General features: G+C 38.7%; 1 long non-coding RNA gene across 1 annotated transcript in view; it reads left to right on the top strand.

The window, feature by feature from the left end:
* Positions 1–17,820, top strand: part of LOC105503432 — a 124,425-nt gene that overhangs the window by 104,221 nt on the left and 2,384 nt on the right. The gene's annotated exons all lie outside the window — the stretch shown is intronic.

Here is a 17,820-nt window from a genome sequence, read left to right as displayed (position 1 = left end):
GTTTTCCAAAGTGACTGTAGCGGTTTACGCTTCTACCAACAACGTATGGAGGTTCCCACTTCTTCACATCTTTGCTTACATTTATTATTGCCTGTCTTTCTGACAGACTTGAGCCTAGTGGGTGTGAAGTGGTACCTTATTGGGGGTTTGACTTCCATTCTCTTAGTGACCAATGATGTCGGACATCTTTCAAGTGCTTATTAACCATTTGTGTGTCTTCTGTGATGAAATGTCTATTTGAATATTTTGCCCAGTTTAAAATTGGCTTGCTTGCCTTCCTATTATTGACTTGTTGGGATTCTTTGTATTCTTAACTTTAATTTGACTGAGGATAACGATCCATCAGTAAGTAGACACATTTATTTCTGTATTTCTGAAAAATCTTTAAAATTCCTCTGCCTTTCAGAGAGACCCTTCAACACCAGCCTGCATTTCTCATTTTTGGAGTACGTGTTTCCATGATAATGCAAGGACCAGTTAGAAATATTCATTACAACTTTCCCTCCTCACTGCAGACTCAACCAAGAGTTATAAATCTGTGTATTACTTTCAACGCTTATAACAATCTTTTTTTTTTTTTTTTTTTTTTTTTGAGACAGAGTCTCGCTCTGTCGCCCAGGCTGGAGTGCAGTGGCCAGATCTCAGCTCGGTGCAAGCTCCACCTCCCAAGTTTACGCCATTCTCCTGCCTCAGCCTCCCGAGTAGCTGGGACTACAGGCGCCCACCACCTCGCCCAGCTAATGTTTTGTATTTTTAGTAGAGACGGGGTTTCACCGTGTTAGCCAGGATGGTCTCGATCTCCTGATCTCGTGATCTGCCCATCTCGGCCTCCCAAAGTGCTGGGATTACAGGCTTGAGCCACCATGCCCGGCCAACAATCTTCTTAAACACCATAGGCAGACTGAAAAAGTCAATCTAGTTGAATTGTGTTACTTTATAATGTGTTTATAAGATACTCAATCTGAAACTGAAAGATAGGTAGCTCTAGAAATGTGATAAATGGCCACAGAAGTAACAACTTTTAATAAAGTAAATTATGGATGCTATGTCAATTTTAAGTAATATCTCAGTTTTATATCTTGTTACTTGGCCTAAATATCATTCCCTTTAGTAAAATATCTGTTAATGCTTTGTGACAAAATAAGAACAGAAAAATGGTTTCTGATTTTCAGCTTTCTCTAGTGAATAATTTATTTTCTTTTATTTTTCCTTCTAAAATAATCACACATTTCATTGCAAGTCCTCTATCCCTAACCCTCTTCAACACACACACACACACACACATGCACACACACACACAGCTTCTAGGACTACATGTACAAGAGTGGAAATCAAACTACCATAGAAAAACTAAGAAGTGAGGCCTAAAGCAAGAGGCTGATACACTATCTCATGCTTCAACAAAATATTTATCTCTGACTATACCAAGGATGGGGAAAGCTTGCACGTAAGTGGCTTGGGTTAGCAGACTGGGTTTTGAAGGAGGACAACAGGTCCCTGTTCTCGGTTCTGTCACAAACTGTCTATGGCACATACCTTAAACACTGTTGGAAGGGTCTGTTAGCTCCAGAGACTGCAACCAACTGCATGTGGTCATAATCAGCTCTCAAACACATTTGGTTGTGTCCATAGAGTACTGTTTTGTCTGTTTGCTTTTTAAACAAACACTTAAAATGCAGGGAATTTAAGGTAAAACTTTGATAAAAATGGGAAGATTTGGCCTTATTGGGCTCATGGTAACAGTGAGATGCGTCTGAATGATAGGGATTCCTCTGAATTGCACAGTTGCTCTTGTTTTTACTATAGGCCACTCTCACTTTCTGTTTTTTCCCTGCCTTTGAAATGATCAGTTTTAGTACTGAAAAATTATCTTGGACACTAAAACCAGAATTTCCCTGCTAGATGGCTTGCTCATTACATTATCTACATGATTCTCTGTGAGGGATTGCGTTAGATTTCTATGGTTGCCATAACTATCGCAAACTTGATGGCTTTATAACAACAGAAATGTATTTACAGTTTTGGAGGCAGAAAGTCTAAAATCAAGACTTCTGATTTGAGTCTCCCTAAGAGCCTCTGCTGGTACAGCCATGCTCTCAGCAGAGGCTCCTGGGGAGAATCTGTTCCTTGTCTCTTCCACCTTCTGGTGGCTTCAGGTGTTTTGTGGCTTGTGGCTGTATCACACCAATTTCTGTCTCTGTTTTCATATGGCCTTGTACTCTCTTCCCTTAGTCTCTCCTTTAGGTGGCTGCTTATAAGACACTTACTTAAAACCCAAAAACAATCTAAAAGATTTTGCAAGTATAAACATTTTAATTATCTTAGAGCCAAAATTTTCTTTTCTGCTAAGTGAGGGGATGGTGCAGAGAGCAGGAGAGTGTGAAATTAGATAGCATACAAAAATAGGTATTCATAGATCTGGGCCTAGCAAGGGTGTGGCCGGCAACTCTGCCCTGCTTTATCAGCATTAGAAAGCCAACCGTCTCAGAAAGTACCCAGTTAGCTAAATTCATGAGATGATAGACTATTAAGGTGGAATGGACATCAGAGATGGTCCTCGCTCTCATCTGAGGCTTCACTTGGGCCAATCAGAAATGTGGGAAAATTGAGGCAGGTCAAATAATCAGGAGTACAAACAAAACACAATCTGTCCAGAAACCTAGAAATCTTACTAGTGACTATTCACAGGTTACTTTCTGAATTCTGGGGTTTTCATTCTAGAAAAGATGTGTGTGTGTGTGTGTGTGTGGTGTATGTGTGAAGAGAAGGGAGGGCTTCCCAGAAAACCATACCCACTTTCCCACTTATCCCAACCATGACTGGGCAATTATGTCGTTATCACCACTGATATATAGCTGGAAGAGTTCAGTGTTGCCCTGCTAAGATCTGGATTTTCTTTTCTGGAGCTTGGCTACTGGGGCATTGAGAAGTCCAGCCAGGCGGTTGGTCAGAGGCTAACCCAAAAAGCTTTGCTTAACTCTGGGCTACAGCTGGGGGTTGCCAGAGAGAAGTGCCTGGCATTCCTACATGCTGACATCAAGCTTCGAAGTTGCTGCCCTCTGGTGAGTCAGCAGCAAAGGCCCACATCGTTCGAGAATGCTGCCCAATCAGAAGATGTGATGCCACACCTCAGAAATCTTTCTAAACCTCAGCATTCTGTAGACTTCAAACAACTCCTCCTGAGAAAGAATGTAGAAATAATTAAATTTATAAGATTAAAGTTATAAAAAACATAGAGCCTATAATAATAACAGCAATAAGATAAACTCCACATTTGCTTTGAAAAGAATTTATGTGAGTAGATAGCCAACCCCCTGTATTGTACTCCTTTAAAAACTATTTTAGGCTTTTTAAATGCTGAGGCAAGGGGACATACCAAACATTAACAGGCACATTGGGGTTTTCTGGCTATTGAAATAAAAATGTACTGACATAACACTGATGTACTGGAATAGCACTGCATTTCAGTGACAGTTATTGCAACTCAGCCAGCATATCTGTAGCTTGTGAGCTTTTCTTTTCAGAATTTTATCTATAAATATACATATATGTAAATTCTATTGTGAAATAAAAATAAAATGTAGAATCTTCTCATCTTGCTTATTAGTCAATATTGTGCTACTCTTTAATAATTTCTCTCAATTTTTTCCTTAAGCAGATATTAGTAGGGAAATATACATGAGGCAGAAGGCAAATTATTTGCTTAGTGCAATGCAAACTTGCTTATCGGGTAAGAGCAGAGTCCCTTCCATAGCATTGCCACCATATGGCATTGCCATATCGTGGAGGCCATAAAGAGGAATGACATTGTAAAGATTAACTGGATTTTACTTGGCAAGGTCAGGCACCTAGATGGCATGCTATAAAATGGTTAGAAGTGGAAAGGAAACCTGTAGCTAGAGGCCATGTGAGATTATGGAAGTGACTTTTCTTACAGTCCTGCCATCTCGTTTGGATTGTCGGGATCAAAACATTTCACTTGCCCAAGTGAGGATGTTCTCTACATGGTTTTGGGGATGAAGGAGTCTCAGAAATAATGTTTGTGGTACTGTAGCACCACTAGGAAAAGAGAAAAATTGGACCTGACATGAAGGAAAGCATGCAGCCAGCCACTAAGACTACTTCCCACAGAACTGGAAATCTCTACCACTTTACCTCTCCTACATGCTGGGTATAAGAAGTTAAAGGGAAGGCAGATTATACTTACCTACTCTTTCCTTCGTTCATTCACTCATTTATTTATTCATCCATTCACCATTTGTTTGTTTTTTTGTTCATTTACTTGTTTAATAAAAATACGTTTTGCATATCCTAGGTGCTGGGCATTGAAGATCCACTGTTATTGTTCTCAAATGACTGACAGCTTAGAGGAGAAAATGGCAGAATAAATAGACACTTTAGAGGAGAAAATGGCAGAATAAATAGAGCAACATATATTGAATACCACTGAATATTAAATACCAGGGACTTTGCGAGGAGCTCCAAATTAATCTCCATGGTACATCTAAGATGGAAGTTTTACTATTACTCTCTTTAGGAGGAAATAGGGGTCTATAGAGGTTAAGACCCACAGCCTGGAAGGAGTGAACAAAAAAATACTTAGCCTTAGGTGTTCTGACTAGCAGCTTGGGTCCTTAACCACCTACACACCAATTTGAAGAAAGATGATTGAAACCGTAACAGCTACACTGACTCTTGAAAGCAAAGTAACTCTTTAAATGAGGGTATGTGTATACTGGCTGGGATATTGTGGGCTCGTGATGACTTGTAGGCAGAGGCAGCTGCACATATGAAGACCATGGAAGGTATATCATCAGCAGAAATGAAAGTGATTAGTGTTGGATGTTTCAGTGCATATTCTGGTTTTCTATTACTGCATAACAAATCACCCTAAAATTTAGTGACTTAAATAAACATGATCATTTACTTAGCTCATGAATTTGCAAGTTGTGCAGAGCTTGGCTGGGATAGCTCGCCTTTCTTCCACGCAGTGTCTGCTGGGACTGGATGATTGTGTGAAGAGGGTCTGAGTAGCTAGAGCTCTTCATGCAACTCTATTTTTGCATGATATTTTCACAAGGTCTCTCAAGCATGGAAGCTTCAGACAGCAGAGCTTCTGTCATGACAGCTTAGTCCTTCGAAGGTGTATGTCTGAAAAGAGAGAACCAGGCAGAAGCTATATTGCCTTTTGTGACCAAGCCTTGGAAATCAATAGTCGCTCTTGTATTGAGGTGGTTATAAGATCCTGCCCAGGTTTGGGAGGGAGCATAAATTTTACCTCTGAATGGAGAAATGCTAATGTCCTGAAAAAGCATGTGGGCCCAGAAATACTGTTGTGGCAATTTTCTGAAAATCAAGTGTGATAAAGACAGCATAGTATGATCATAAAAAGCAGATTTGGAGCACGATGTGCTTTGATTTCAACTATGGACTCTATCACTTACTAACTGGGTTACTTTGGTTAAGTTGTTTCACCCTTTTGTTTTTTGAGACGGATTCTTGCTCTGTCACCCAGGCTGGAGTGCCATGGCATGATCTTGGCTCACTGCAACCTCTGCCTCCCGGATACAAGCGAATCTCATGCCTCAGCCTCCTGTGTAGCTGGGATTACAGGCGCCTGCCACCACATCTGGATAATCTTTTTCTTTTTTCGAGCCAGAGTCTTGCTCTGTCACCCAGGCTGGAGTGCAGTGGCATGAACTCGGCTCACTGCACCTCTGCCTCCAGGTTCAAGCCATTCTCCTGCCTCAGCCTCCTGAGTAGCTGGGAGTATAGGCATGCACCACCATGCCAGGCTAATTTTTGTATTCTTTATAGAGACGGGGTTTCACTGTGTTGGCCAGGTTGGTCTCGAACTCTTGACCTTGTGATCCACCTGCCTCAGCCTCTCAAAGTGCTGGGATTACAGGCATGAGCCACTGTGCCCAGCCTAATTTTTGTATTTTCAGTAGAGATGGGGTTTCACCGTGCTGGCCAGACTGGTCTGGAATTCCTGAAATCAGGTGATCCGCCTGCCTTGGCTTCCCAAAGTGCTGGGATTACAGGCATGAGCCACTGTGGCCAGCCCAAGTTGTTTGACTCTTGATTCTCAGCTTTCTTATTTGTAAAGTGAAGGTGCTAGTACTAATTTGGAGAGTTGTTAAAGATTAAATAATATATGTAAATGCCTTGGCATAAGGGGCTGGCACAAAGTAGGCACTTCATATATAAAAGCTGTGATTATTGATGAACCAGTAGTCAGGTACATAACTGGGAAAGGAGAAGGGGCCAGTTTTTGGGAAGGCTTTTGTAGCTATTAATAATAAGGTGGTAAAATAATAATAGTAATAATAACCAAAAGTTACTGAAAACTAAATACAGTGCTAAACTCTTTAAAAGGAGTATCTCATTGGATCTTAACAACAAACTTATGAAACAGGACTAATGTTATCTCATTTTATAAATGAGGAAATGTAAGATCAAAGAGGTTAGGAAACTTTCCCAAGTTGATCAGTCGCAAAGACAGGATTCGAACCAAGGTAATGGTCTTATCAGAAACTGTACTAGGATAGTCTGCATTTCATGGTAAAGGCTATCAGATGCCACTAAAACTTTTTAAACAGGGAAGTCTTATGGTCAAATTTGCTCTTTAGAAGGCAGTATGGAGTGCAGATCAGATGCTGGCAGCAGGGAGATCAGTTAGAAGATGGTTGCTCTAATTCAGTTGAGAAATACTGAGACATCTGAAATATCGAAGACATCAGTAGTGTGGGTGATGTGAAAGTGGTTCTAAGAAACTAGTGGCAATCATCCTTCATTACTGATTGGGCGTGGAGAGAAAGAGAGGTAACATCGGTAGCCTTAGTCAGCTCTGAGTGCAGGCATTGTGGCATGTGCATTATTACCCAGGGCTCTAAGTGGAGAAAGAAAACAACCCCAGGGTGTCTTCAAGCCTAAAGCATATTTCCTAAGCCTTTGCACTCTCAGTCTAGACTGAAAACAAACAAAGCAGCCTCCTCTGAAATGCTGGAAACCCTCCCCACTTGAAACTCTCAGATCTCTTACCTTGCAATTCTAGTTTTCAAATTCCAAGCTGAGCTTCCTTTCCCACACCCTGAGTCCTTGTACTGGGGATTACAATGATGATTTGTGTGTACTAGGTGATTGTTCCTTCCACATCAGGGGCCTTGGAGCGGATGACCTAAAGCTGCCTTGTCCTGTTCTGACTTTCTCCACCCAGCACTGCAACCATACATACAATTTTCTGGTCTTGTAGAGAATGACTGACTGGTCATTATAGTCTTCCAAAAGGATAAGAGATTGGTGTCATGATGTGGTCTTCAGGCAGCCAGGGGGAATCTCCACATGAGGTACTTGTTGACTGTATTACTTAGTTTTAGGTGAACTTCCTGTGGAGGGACAATATGTGCTTAGAAGGACAGAGGAGGAATATATTAGGTAAGGCATTCTACATCTCAGATAAAGAACTTCAATGAATTGTTGGGTCAAGGTCTAAGAAACAAACCAGCCATCAATGGGAAAGTTAACCAAAATGAAGAACCCAACATACAACCCCAAATCCTAGTTTTTCTGACTATGTTTTCTGAAACTGAAATAATTTCTGAGATTAAAAAGAAGTTGCCGTGACTTTGTCTGATAGATGTATTTTTTGTTATATATTTGTTTGGGCCTTCTATCTCTCTTACTCTGTTTTCTTTATAATAGAATTAATCTCTGAAAAGTAACTTTACTGTATCCTGATGCTCCATTTTGAATAAGTCAGTGCTTCTCCCAGTGGGCTCCAGAGATTGGCATTTGATTGAACAGCTTATGTCTCTTGATTGTTTTCTTTTAGGTAGACTGGGTACTCCATTTAACTCAGTATTTCTGACAATAAATCAGTTGAGAAGGGAGTATTACTCTAATGGTTTGAACACTTGTCTATGCACATTGCTTGGTCATTCAATAAATAGTTATTGATGAGATCGGGCACATTCAAGGTGGTATGGCCATACACAATAAATGGTTACGACTCTGTCTTCAGCTGTGCCAGTATTTAAGTTATAAGGTACTTAGGCTACACCAGTGCAAAATCATACAGTTTGGTCACAGTCTTACTCGAGGATCTCAAACGTAGCTCTGCTTAACAAATAGGGAGGCTTAAACTTGGCTTTGCACACTGAATTATTCCTTTAGAAAAATTACTTGGTGTACAACTCAGCCTTTTCATTTACAAAGAAACAAATTTGAGCAGTTTCACAACACAAAATCTCCCAAATGGATTATATTTAATTGTCCATTTCCAATGAAACTCATAAATTGGTAAATAGCAATGAGTGAATAACTGATGAGGTCATACTTCCTTGTTTTGGACTACTACAAACCCACAGAGCAACAACAGATTAGAATATAAATGTTAGGCAAGGGTTTAGTTTTTGTTCAAAAGCTGTTTTGCTTGTTACAAAGGCTACCAAACCATTGAACATCAGACCAAACCAAAACCAAAACAAAAGAAAACCCCCAAAACTGAAAGATGAAAACATAGTTTGATAGCCTAAGCTGTCTTCCTTTATTTAACCTTGAATTTATGAAATTTTTTTTTCCCCTAGAAGAAAAATTCTCTTGGGACACCTTCAGCAATTTAATATTTTCTAAGCATTACAGCAAATAAGAGGCAATCATTCTTCAGTCATAAAGATAAGCCAAGGAATGAAAGTGCTTTTGCAGGTTATGTCACCTGACAGAAACTTTGGACTGGTCCTTTCCTGGTTCAAGAGTTCAGCCATAATACCCACTTTCGCTATCAGCTGGCTCAAGCTGATAAGGTCCTGAAGCAAGCAAAGGTTCTTTACGAGCTTTTATTTAATTGTCCTTGCCACATAAGGGTTGAGGGGATTCATCTGTACAGAGTTACTTCTTGTTGGTCTATTTTTTCTTTGGAATAAATAGCCGTCTCCCCTGATTGGGTAGAGTTATAGAGTTTGTTTAAACACTTTTCGTCAAATTCCTAGTGCCTAGTACAGAGCTTTTAACCCTAATAGGTCTCCTGTGTGTACTTATTGAAGGAATAATGACCAACTCTGCCTTACATTGGTGACTGGCTAGGGAGAAACATGGTTCAAGAGCAGAGTAAGTAAGAGCAAGTATTTTATTGTATGCCCATCAAATGTATTAGATGCTGGTGATGGAGGTATCAGTATGATTGAGGCTGAGTTCTCTGAAATTACATATGAGATGTTGTATGTCATTTAGTATTAGCTGTGTCTGTCTTTTTTTTCCAGGAATTTGGCCTTAAATGAAATCATTCAAAAGTATTACCCAAATAGTGATTTATCAGGCTTGTATTGTAGGGTACCTTTAGTGGATTTCAATTGGTATGGTCCCTTTGAAGGGAGCTGGTGCAAGATTTTCCATGCCTAATCATACTCATTTTCCCTTCTACTCCCAATGACCTCCTATCTTTCCTCCTATTTGGTCTGATAAATACCAACAGTAGGATCCTTTCTGCAGCTTCCATCCTAACTTGTATTCTAGTCTTGACACTGCAACAGACTCACTGTTAACTGGAAGTCAATTGACTTCCCTGAATGTTAGATTCTTCAGCTGTAAATAAGCAATTGTGTGAGGTAATGGTTAAGGTGATTTACTAATTTTACAATTCTATTATTTTATGACTAGACCCTAGTTATGATAGCTTGAAGTAGATACTTAATCCACTATTACTCTCTTCTGAGATATAGTTACTAGTTGATCATATTTTTCCTTAAAGGCTGAACTGAATTCTCTGATATCAGGCAACTAAACATCTCATATTTGTCAGTATGAACATCCACTGGGTGTCTGTTATTTAACCAGGTAGAATTCTTAGCTGTGATTGAAAATCTAGGTATCTCTTCTGATACTATCACTTGGATGAGTAAAGTCTGAAAACCATTAACTTGACATTTCTAATAGGACTGTACATTTAACATAGATTCCCAGAAGTCTTGGAATACAACAGTGTACACAGATGAAGATACACTACTTTTTGGTATTTTCTTCTTGCAAGTGGTATAAATATCTGCATGTCATAACATCATCACTATGGATCCCATCTTTTAGTGAGAGCTTAGTATATGCTACACACTGTCACTAAACATGTAGGATCTTGTTTAGTTTTCTCAAAATGTTGTAGTTACTATGATTATTTTTTGTGTCTTGAAATCATCCTGTGTAAGTGCATAAACCATGTATCTAGGGTTTATAAAAGAATTAAAATTCAAAAACCCTATACACCTCTCTCATTTTAAAAAAATACAATTTTACCTGTCTTTAGATGCCGTGTATTCCCTCTCCAATCTCTTCCCGCTCCTACTCTTGAAAGTGATCACTATCCAAATTTTGAGCTAAACATTAACTTGTTTTCTTTAGCTTTGCCATCTATGTATGTATCCCTAGATAATACATGGCTTAGTTATACTTGTTTTTAAATTTGATGTAAATGCAATTCTATAGTATGAATTTTCTAAGATTTGATTAATTTATTAACATTTTATTTTGAGATTCATCAGTATTGATGTGTGTAGCTATAGTTTATTCATTGCTATTGCTGAATAATATTCCATTAGATGACTTTGCTACAATTTATTCTACCATTGTTGGATATTCGGGTTGTTCCCATTTTATTTATTTTATTTTTTTGCTGTTATGAACAATGTGGCCTTGAACATTCTTGTACATACCTGACATGTATATGCATGTATCTATCTGTCTATTTGACTTTATGCCTTAAGATGCGCTAGGAAACTGAGGCCCAGAGTCAACAAGCAACTTGTTTAATGTCAGAGTGAGTTGGTGGTGAAGCCAAAGTCTGAATTCAGCAGTCTGTTACCATAGTTTTCATCTTTAACCACAATACTCTATGAATCCTTATTTTAAAAAGGAAGGTCTGGAGAATTTAAAATAACTTCCTAAAGAGCAGGGATTCAACAAAGCTCAGTCTGACTAATGCCTTCCATTTTAAAAAAATCACCCAAAGCACATATTATGATTCTATTTGTGAAGTATTAGCTAATTACAAGAGAATGAGTTCATACTTGGCACTATTATCTCTTTCTCACAAGTGATCAGATGTCAAAATGTAAAAACTATGAATTTCACATTATCCATATATATTTGATGTAACATTTTTCCTTTAGGAATATGAGTAGAAATAGAAAGACAAGTTTTTACAGTGAAATACATTTTTTTCTCTCTCTCTTTAGCCTACCAAATCTCTTTCACAATACCTAACACTTATAAATGCATTTGATTTCAGTGCCAATTAAAAAAATTCAGAAGTAGATAACAAGATAAGTGAGACAAGCTCCCAGTAAATGTTTATGATGTGACACTGACAAATTATGGGCTGCTATAATCAAGATAGCATTAAAAAGTTAAAAGTGTTTATATGAACAAACCATTTTGGAAGGAGTGTTTGGTGTGGCAGTGAGCAAAAACAACCCAGTAACTATGGCGGTTAGTGTTAAAGCTCTGATTTTGACATGAAAGGAATAAAAATGGAAGTCCGGCTGAATCACAAGTGTCCTGGAGAAACTTGGATGAGTTTCTTGGCTAGAGGTTTTTCCCACCACAGTAAGTATTTTCAAAGGAAAACAAAGTAAAATTTTTCTGTTGTATGAGTCATATCTCTGTTGATTGTAAGTGGCTGAAACTCATCTTGAACTACTAAGGTAAGAGAAGAAACATACTGGTTAATGGAATTCCAGAAAGGACTGAACAATCAAACCATTTTGAAGGACAAGCATAGAGCTGGACTCTAGAACAACCAAAACAAGGGGTTCAGCCACTGTGGGGGATCTCTGTCCAACTCTTGCTCCGGCTTTTCTCCCTGGCTTGACTTTCTTCTCTTCTACTGTAGATTGGCTTCTCACACATGGCAAGGGAGAAAAACATTGCTGCTAGCACTTCTTGGGTTCTACATCCTACAACATCCACCACTGATGAGAGATTAGCTTATGGTTTTTCTGGTGAAAAGTTAAAAATTACCTAGGGAAAGTCTGATTGTCTCAGATTGGAGATATTGCCCATCTCTGGACCAATACACTATTATGTGTGGCTGATGGTACTATATAAAAACATGGATATTTTCTTGGAATCACTTGACTTGACTGAGAAAAGCATTCTCAAAGGGAGTGCAATTTATAGAAGGTAGTAGAATAGGCAGATAAAACAGTAATTCTTCACTATATATCTCCAATAATCCCCATGACATTTTTAGTACATTATAAAGAGAGTTCTAAAGTGTTTCCAAACTATTATAGCAAAAATTAATCTTATAATACTTTCTTCTTGAACTATGTATAATTTACCTGAAATATTTTCCAAAAAGTAATCAATGTGAGAAAATGAGAGCCTTGTCTTCTCAAAAAAATGAGTAAAAGTCCACAGGTTCAGAACAAAAGAAAATGAGGTAAGACCTAAAATAAATCATGTTAAGAAAGCTAAAATTCTAGACAAAGTCACATCAGCAAAACTAGAAGGTTGGTACTGTGCTTCAGTTTACTGCTTGCTGTTTGGTTAAGAGGAGGGATGATGTGATAAAAATAGTGACGAAGTGAGAAAACTGATGTATTAGTTTTCTATTGCATTATAACAAGTCACCACAAACTTAGAGGCTTAAAATCACGCCCATTTATTTTCTCGCAATTCCTGTGGGTCAGACATCTAGGCATCGTGTGGCTCGGCTGGGTTCTCTGCTAAGAATCTCACAAGTCGAAATCAAAGTATCAATGGGAGCTGCAGTTCTCCCAAGCTGGAGCTTGTGTCCCTTTTAAACTCTCAGGCTGCTGGCATAATTTATTTCCTTACCAAGCCTTCCATATGATCCTCTCCATCTTCAGGCCAGCAACGGCCTATCAAATCCTTCTCATTCTTTGAAAATCTCTGACTTCCTTTTCGGTCACAGCTCTGTAACTTCTTTCCTCTTCTGCCACCAGCAGAAGAGGTTTTTAAGAGTTTATGGGATCAGATTACATCCATCTGGATAATCTTTTACTTAAAGGTTAACTATGCTATATAACATAGTCGATCACAGGAGTGAATGATGTCTCATCACATTTGCACACTGCAGAGACTAGGGTATAAAATCTTGGGGGTCATTCCTAGAAATTCTGCCTGCTACAGCCTGGTTTCTTGGTTGGACTCTAGCATATATTTGCTAACTCTCCTAAGCCTCAGTTTCATTATTCACGAAAGTGAGTTTTAATGCTCTTTACCCTGCTTGCCTCACAGGATCTTAACGTAGATGTAAGATCAAATGTAATAGCATGTCAAACAATGTGTAACTCAGTTATACAAACATTACTGTATCTCATTGGGGATACAAAGCTCTACACACTTGAAGATGGTGAAGGAATATAAAAATGTAAGTTATCGCTTTTATAATAAATGTGTTCCTATTGGCTGAAAATTTCAATATCTGATACTAATAGTCAACTTTCTGTTTTACTTTTTCTAATTATGCAAGACCTTGTAATCACAAATGTAAAAATTGCAAGCCACATGCCACTAGGGCCAAATAAAAATTTATAGAATTCTCTTAAAAGGACTCTATATATAGAGTCCAAATAAAAATACATTGAGTCATTTTAAAAGGATCCAAACACAAATATCAGCTGAATGCTACATGTTACCAAAAACAATGGAACCTTTTCAGATTCTCTAATTGGCCTTTGGAACTTATGTAGCATCAAGTATGCAAATGAACAACTTCAGACCTTGATTACTCCAACCTCCTCTCCCACTGTCACAACCACTTCTGTCATGACCTAGTTATTCTCAGAAAGTTCCCTCTTATACCTGGTCAAACTTCTCTTACAATCACCTGTGACTCTCCCTCTTGGTCTTGGATCAAATAATCCTAAATACATTAAAAGTCCTGATTCTTCCTGTCCCTTAAATTTATCTCTACTTGAATCACTATGTTAGTTCAGGTCCTCTGAGAGAAAGATGCTAAGATGAAATTAGATGTGCAAGAGATTCGTTGAGAAAAACCTTGTGGGAGAAAATGGAGAGGTACCTAGAGGAGCCTGGGCAGACTGTCTGGTTACTATGTAAGACTCATCCCCATGAAGGAGAAAGGAAAGGAAGGCAAAGAAGAAAACCCTTAAGATTTCAATTTTAAGAAAGTTTTGACAAAGCTGATTGGGAGTATTTAAGGCAAAGCTGCCCGCCAGAAGAGTACTGCATCTTTCAGGAACGAACTTTCTTTAGTACATCTGCTGTGCTTAGTAATTGGCTGGGAGCAGCCACAGAAAGCATGGACTCAGAAAAAACTTGGTGATGAATTTCAGAGGCACCGGCTAAGACCATCAGTCCATTATTATTCTTGCAATAGTTGTCATAATTACTATCAGAGTAAACAAGTTTTTGTGTGTGAATTCATGAGATAATGGTCTTTTCTTTCCTGCCTTCAAGAGCCATGTCATTGAAAGAGCTAATCAATTAAATTTATGCTGCATTACTGACTAAATACTTCCATTTATCATACTTTATTTTAAAATACTTTAACTAATAGCACAATGGTTTTCAATTAACCAAATTCTACCTTACCATCCTCGTTGCCCCTTCTGTCTTTTCCTTAGAAACGTTATTGTAATATTTGCAAGATGTCCTGAATCCTGAACCCCCAATCTTCGATGTGCACCAAATGGTGATTATAGATGCCCAACTGTAGAGATATATCAGACAAAGGAAACTTCATTAGTATGTACCAATATTTGGACTCCAAATGCTTTTGTGTCTGAGTCAAAAGGACTACTCTTCCTTGGTGGCTTAAAGGTAGGCTGAAGAAGATTTACATCATATTGTGCATGACCTCTTTAGTTTGGTTCTACTTATTCTTTCAAGAAGGCAAGAGTGAGGAAGGTGTCCCTTAAAGAGCATATTTTGTACAAATGAAAACAGGGTACTAACATTTATGCCAGGATGCATGCATAAACTAGAATGGTTCTGAGAAAACGGGGATATACGATCACTCTGGGGTCTCCCCTCTCAGGAGTGAGGGAGACTTAAACCTTTTACATCACCAAGTACATGGAAAGAAAGACAGCAGGGAAGTGATTCCAAAGAGAAACCTGAAAAAAGCAATGCAGAAAGAGAAACACTTTAGCCTTTTCTTTCTTCTCAAAACTTCACATTCCTTTTCACTCTGCTTCACTTATGCTGCCCTAGTTCCAGAGTGTTTCCTCTCTTGGGTGAAGATGGGAACAAGTACATGGGCCAGCAAGATGTGGGTGGGACTTGTGCTCCCATTAAGGTTCTTCCAGAATCATTTCTACATGATTATCAGCTTGGATCACATGGACTTGGGGATTATTGGTGGTTTTCTGGGGGTAAACAGGGCATATTATGTCAGAGGACTTATTTTATCTGTCATAATTTGGGGAAATTTTCTTTTATATTAAATAAAACCGAGATATGTAATGAATTAGGATGAAAAATTCATCTGAATTTTATAAATGAATCATGAGAACTCAAAGATACTTAGCCCTTGGGACCACTTTATGCTCCTGTTCAAATCCCTTTGGCTAAGTATGATTCTTTACTGTTTTCAGCTATTAGTTATGTCTTGGAAAAGTTTGAAAAGAACTGCCCAATAAATCAGAGTGTGTGCTCAACATTCTCTTAGCTTCTTTGTCTCTTTCCAAAATTGGATCAAACGATATTGGACATGATCAGCTTCTTACTGTTTTGATAACCATCTGAGGATACTTTTATAATTGATAATTTGGACTAGATTACCCAATGTATGATGAGACACAAGGCAGTCTGGACTCCACATGATATGGGGGAGTATATCAAATGGATATAAGTTTGAGTAGGTACAGAGATGAGCCAGGGTTTATTTCTTCAACTAGTATTTACTGCATGGTCCTATGTGCCACAGCTGTTCTGGAAACCATGATACATTAATTAACAGATAAAGCCTTTCCCTCACAATGCATAACAGATCCGACAGAGAATGAATGTATATACAAACTAGTAAATAAGAAAACAAATAAAAGTATTCAGATAGTGCTATAACTACTGGGATGTAAATCAAGCAGAAAGGAAGATATAGCCTGCTTGAAGTGGGAGACAGGGATAGCCTCTCTGAGGAGGTGACATTTGACCTGAGACCTAAATGAGGAGAAAGAGATAGTCAGATGAAAATGAGGGAAGTAGCAATGGCAAGTACAGAGAACTTGAGACAACTTGGCCCATTGGAGGGACGGAGACAAAGCCAATGTGGGACCACAGTGGATGAAAGGGAGACTGGTTGGAGAAATAGGCAGTGCTGAGGCCAGAAAAGGTCCTATAGGTCATGGAAGGACATTTGGTTACTATTCTAATGACAGTGAGATGTTACTGGGGAGTTTTAAACTGGGAAATGTCATAACTGTCCAGATGTAACCAAACAGTAAAACCATTCTTCCTGAATAACTTGGCTAAAAAGAATATTATGACTACAGATGTACATGAAGATTAAGCAGAACATGGAAGAAAGGCCTCAACTAAACTTGACCTCACATAAATATGGGAGGAAGATCAATGGAAGCTGGGAGTGTTAAAAGAATGTAAGGGGAATGACTTCTAATAATGAACAAAAGGCTATATTTTATTATGAAGAAAAGTATTATGCATCTTATACATGCAGAAGAAATTCCCATTCAAAAGACTTGGAAAAGTCTTGGGTGTTTACTATAATAAACCTTTTAAGATATAGAAAATTCACATATTTAGAGCTTAATTTCTAAAGAGCTCAGACTTCTCAGTGTATTATATACTATGAAATTTTGTTTATTTTTAATTTAACCTACTTGAGTGCAAAATCAATAAGGAAGTGTAAGGAATATAAACAACTATTTAACATGGCCATTTAAATAAATTCAAAGTTAAGAATATCAGCACAGTGTTTCTTTGATACGACAACCCCTCCTCCCAGGGCACTTAAATGAAGGGTGGGTGGGGGGAATCTTAACCTGAAATTGAAAACCCTGAAATCATGTTTCCAAGGAAAGAGAAGGAAAATAGGAAAAACAAAAACAAAAAGCAGCAACTCATTTGGAAGCTCATGGGAGAGGCAGAGGAGAGTTCATGCATCTCAGACTGGTTTGCCTTAGCAAGTGAATCATTTAAATAGGAAAAAAACAGGGGGCTGACTCAGCTTGAGCAAACTCTTGCTATCCCCTGCTGAGGTCCTCGCTTGGTGTGGCCCCTGCCACTCTCCTGGGACCTTGCTGCCCTCCTCCTTTGTCACTGTGGAGAAACAGGAAGGAATGTTTATTAGCCAGACTGACTGGGGTCACACCCAAGGCAATATCAGGTTTTTGCCTCTCATGGGCCTGGGAAGAGGTTCAAGGATCAAGGACAAGGTCCCGGTTAGAGTGAGAGGCAAGTTCAAACCTTTGAAAAATAAACTCACAGCCAGCATTTGGCACAGGCCTCTGGAGTTTACAGAATGTATCTGCCTGTGTGTGATTTCATTAGTTCCTCCTGCCAATCTAATGAGATTTTACGTCTTGTAACAGTGAGGCAATTGGAGTCTCAACAGGGGAAGGAGCTTGCCTAAAACTGCAGGATGGGTAGCACTTGGATCCTGACTTTCTGACTCCTAGGACTGTGCTCTCTTCAGATGATCACATGCCTTCTTGGCAGATGTTTCTAACAAACCAGAGAATTGCCCAGGATGGGACTCTGCTAGCTCCCTTGTCATGAGCCATTCTCTCCACATTGCCTTTTAGTTGCACCACATAGTCACCTTCAATTAGCTGTGTGAATAGGCTTACTCTTATGTTACATGCACTAAAAGTGAAAATG

This window comes from Colobus angolensis, unplaced genomic scaffold (genome assembly GCF_000951035.1).
Source record: "Colobus angolensis palliatus isolate OR3802 unplaced genomic scaffold, Cang.pa_1.0 Scaffold86, whole genome shotgun sequence".
Classification (NCBI taxonomy): domain Eukaryota; kingdom Metazoa; phylum Chordata; class Mammalia; order Primates; family Cercopithecidae; genus Colobus; species Colobus angolensis.
Note: the sequence above shows the minus strand (reverse complement) of the source record. Positions and strands in the feature narration are given on the sequence as shown.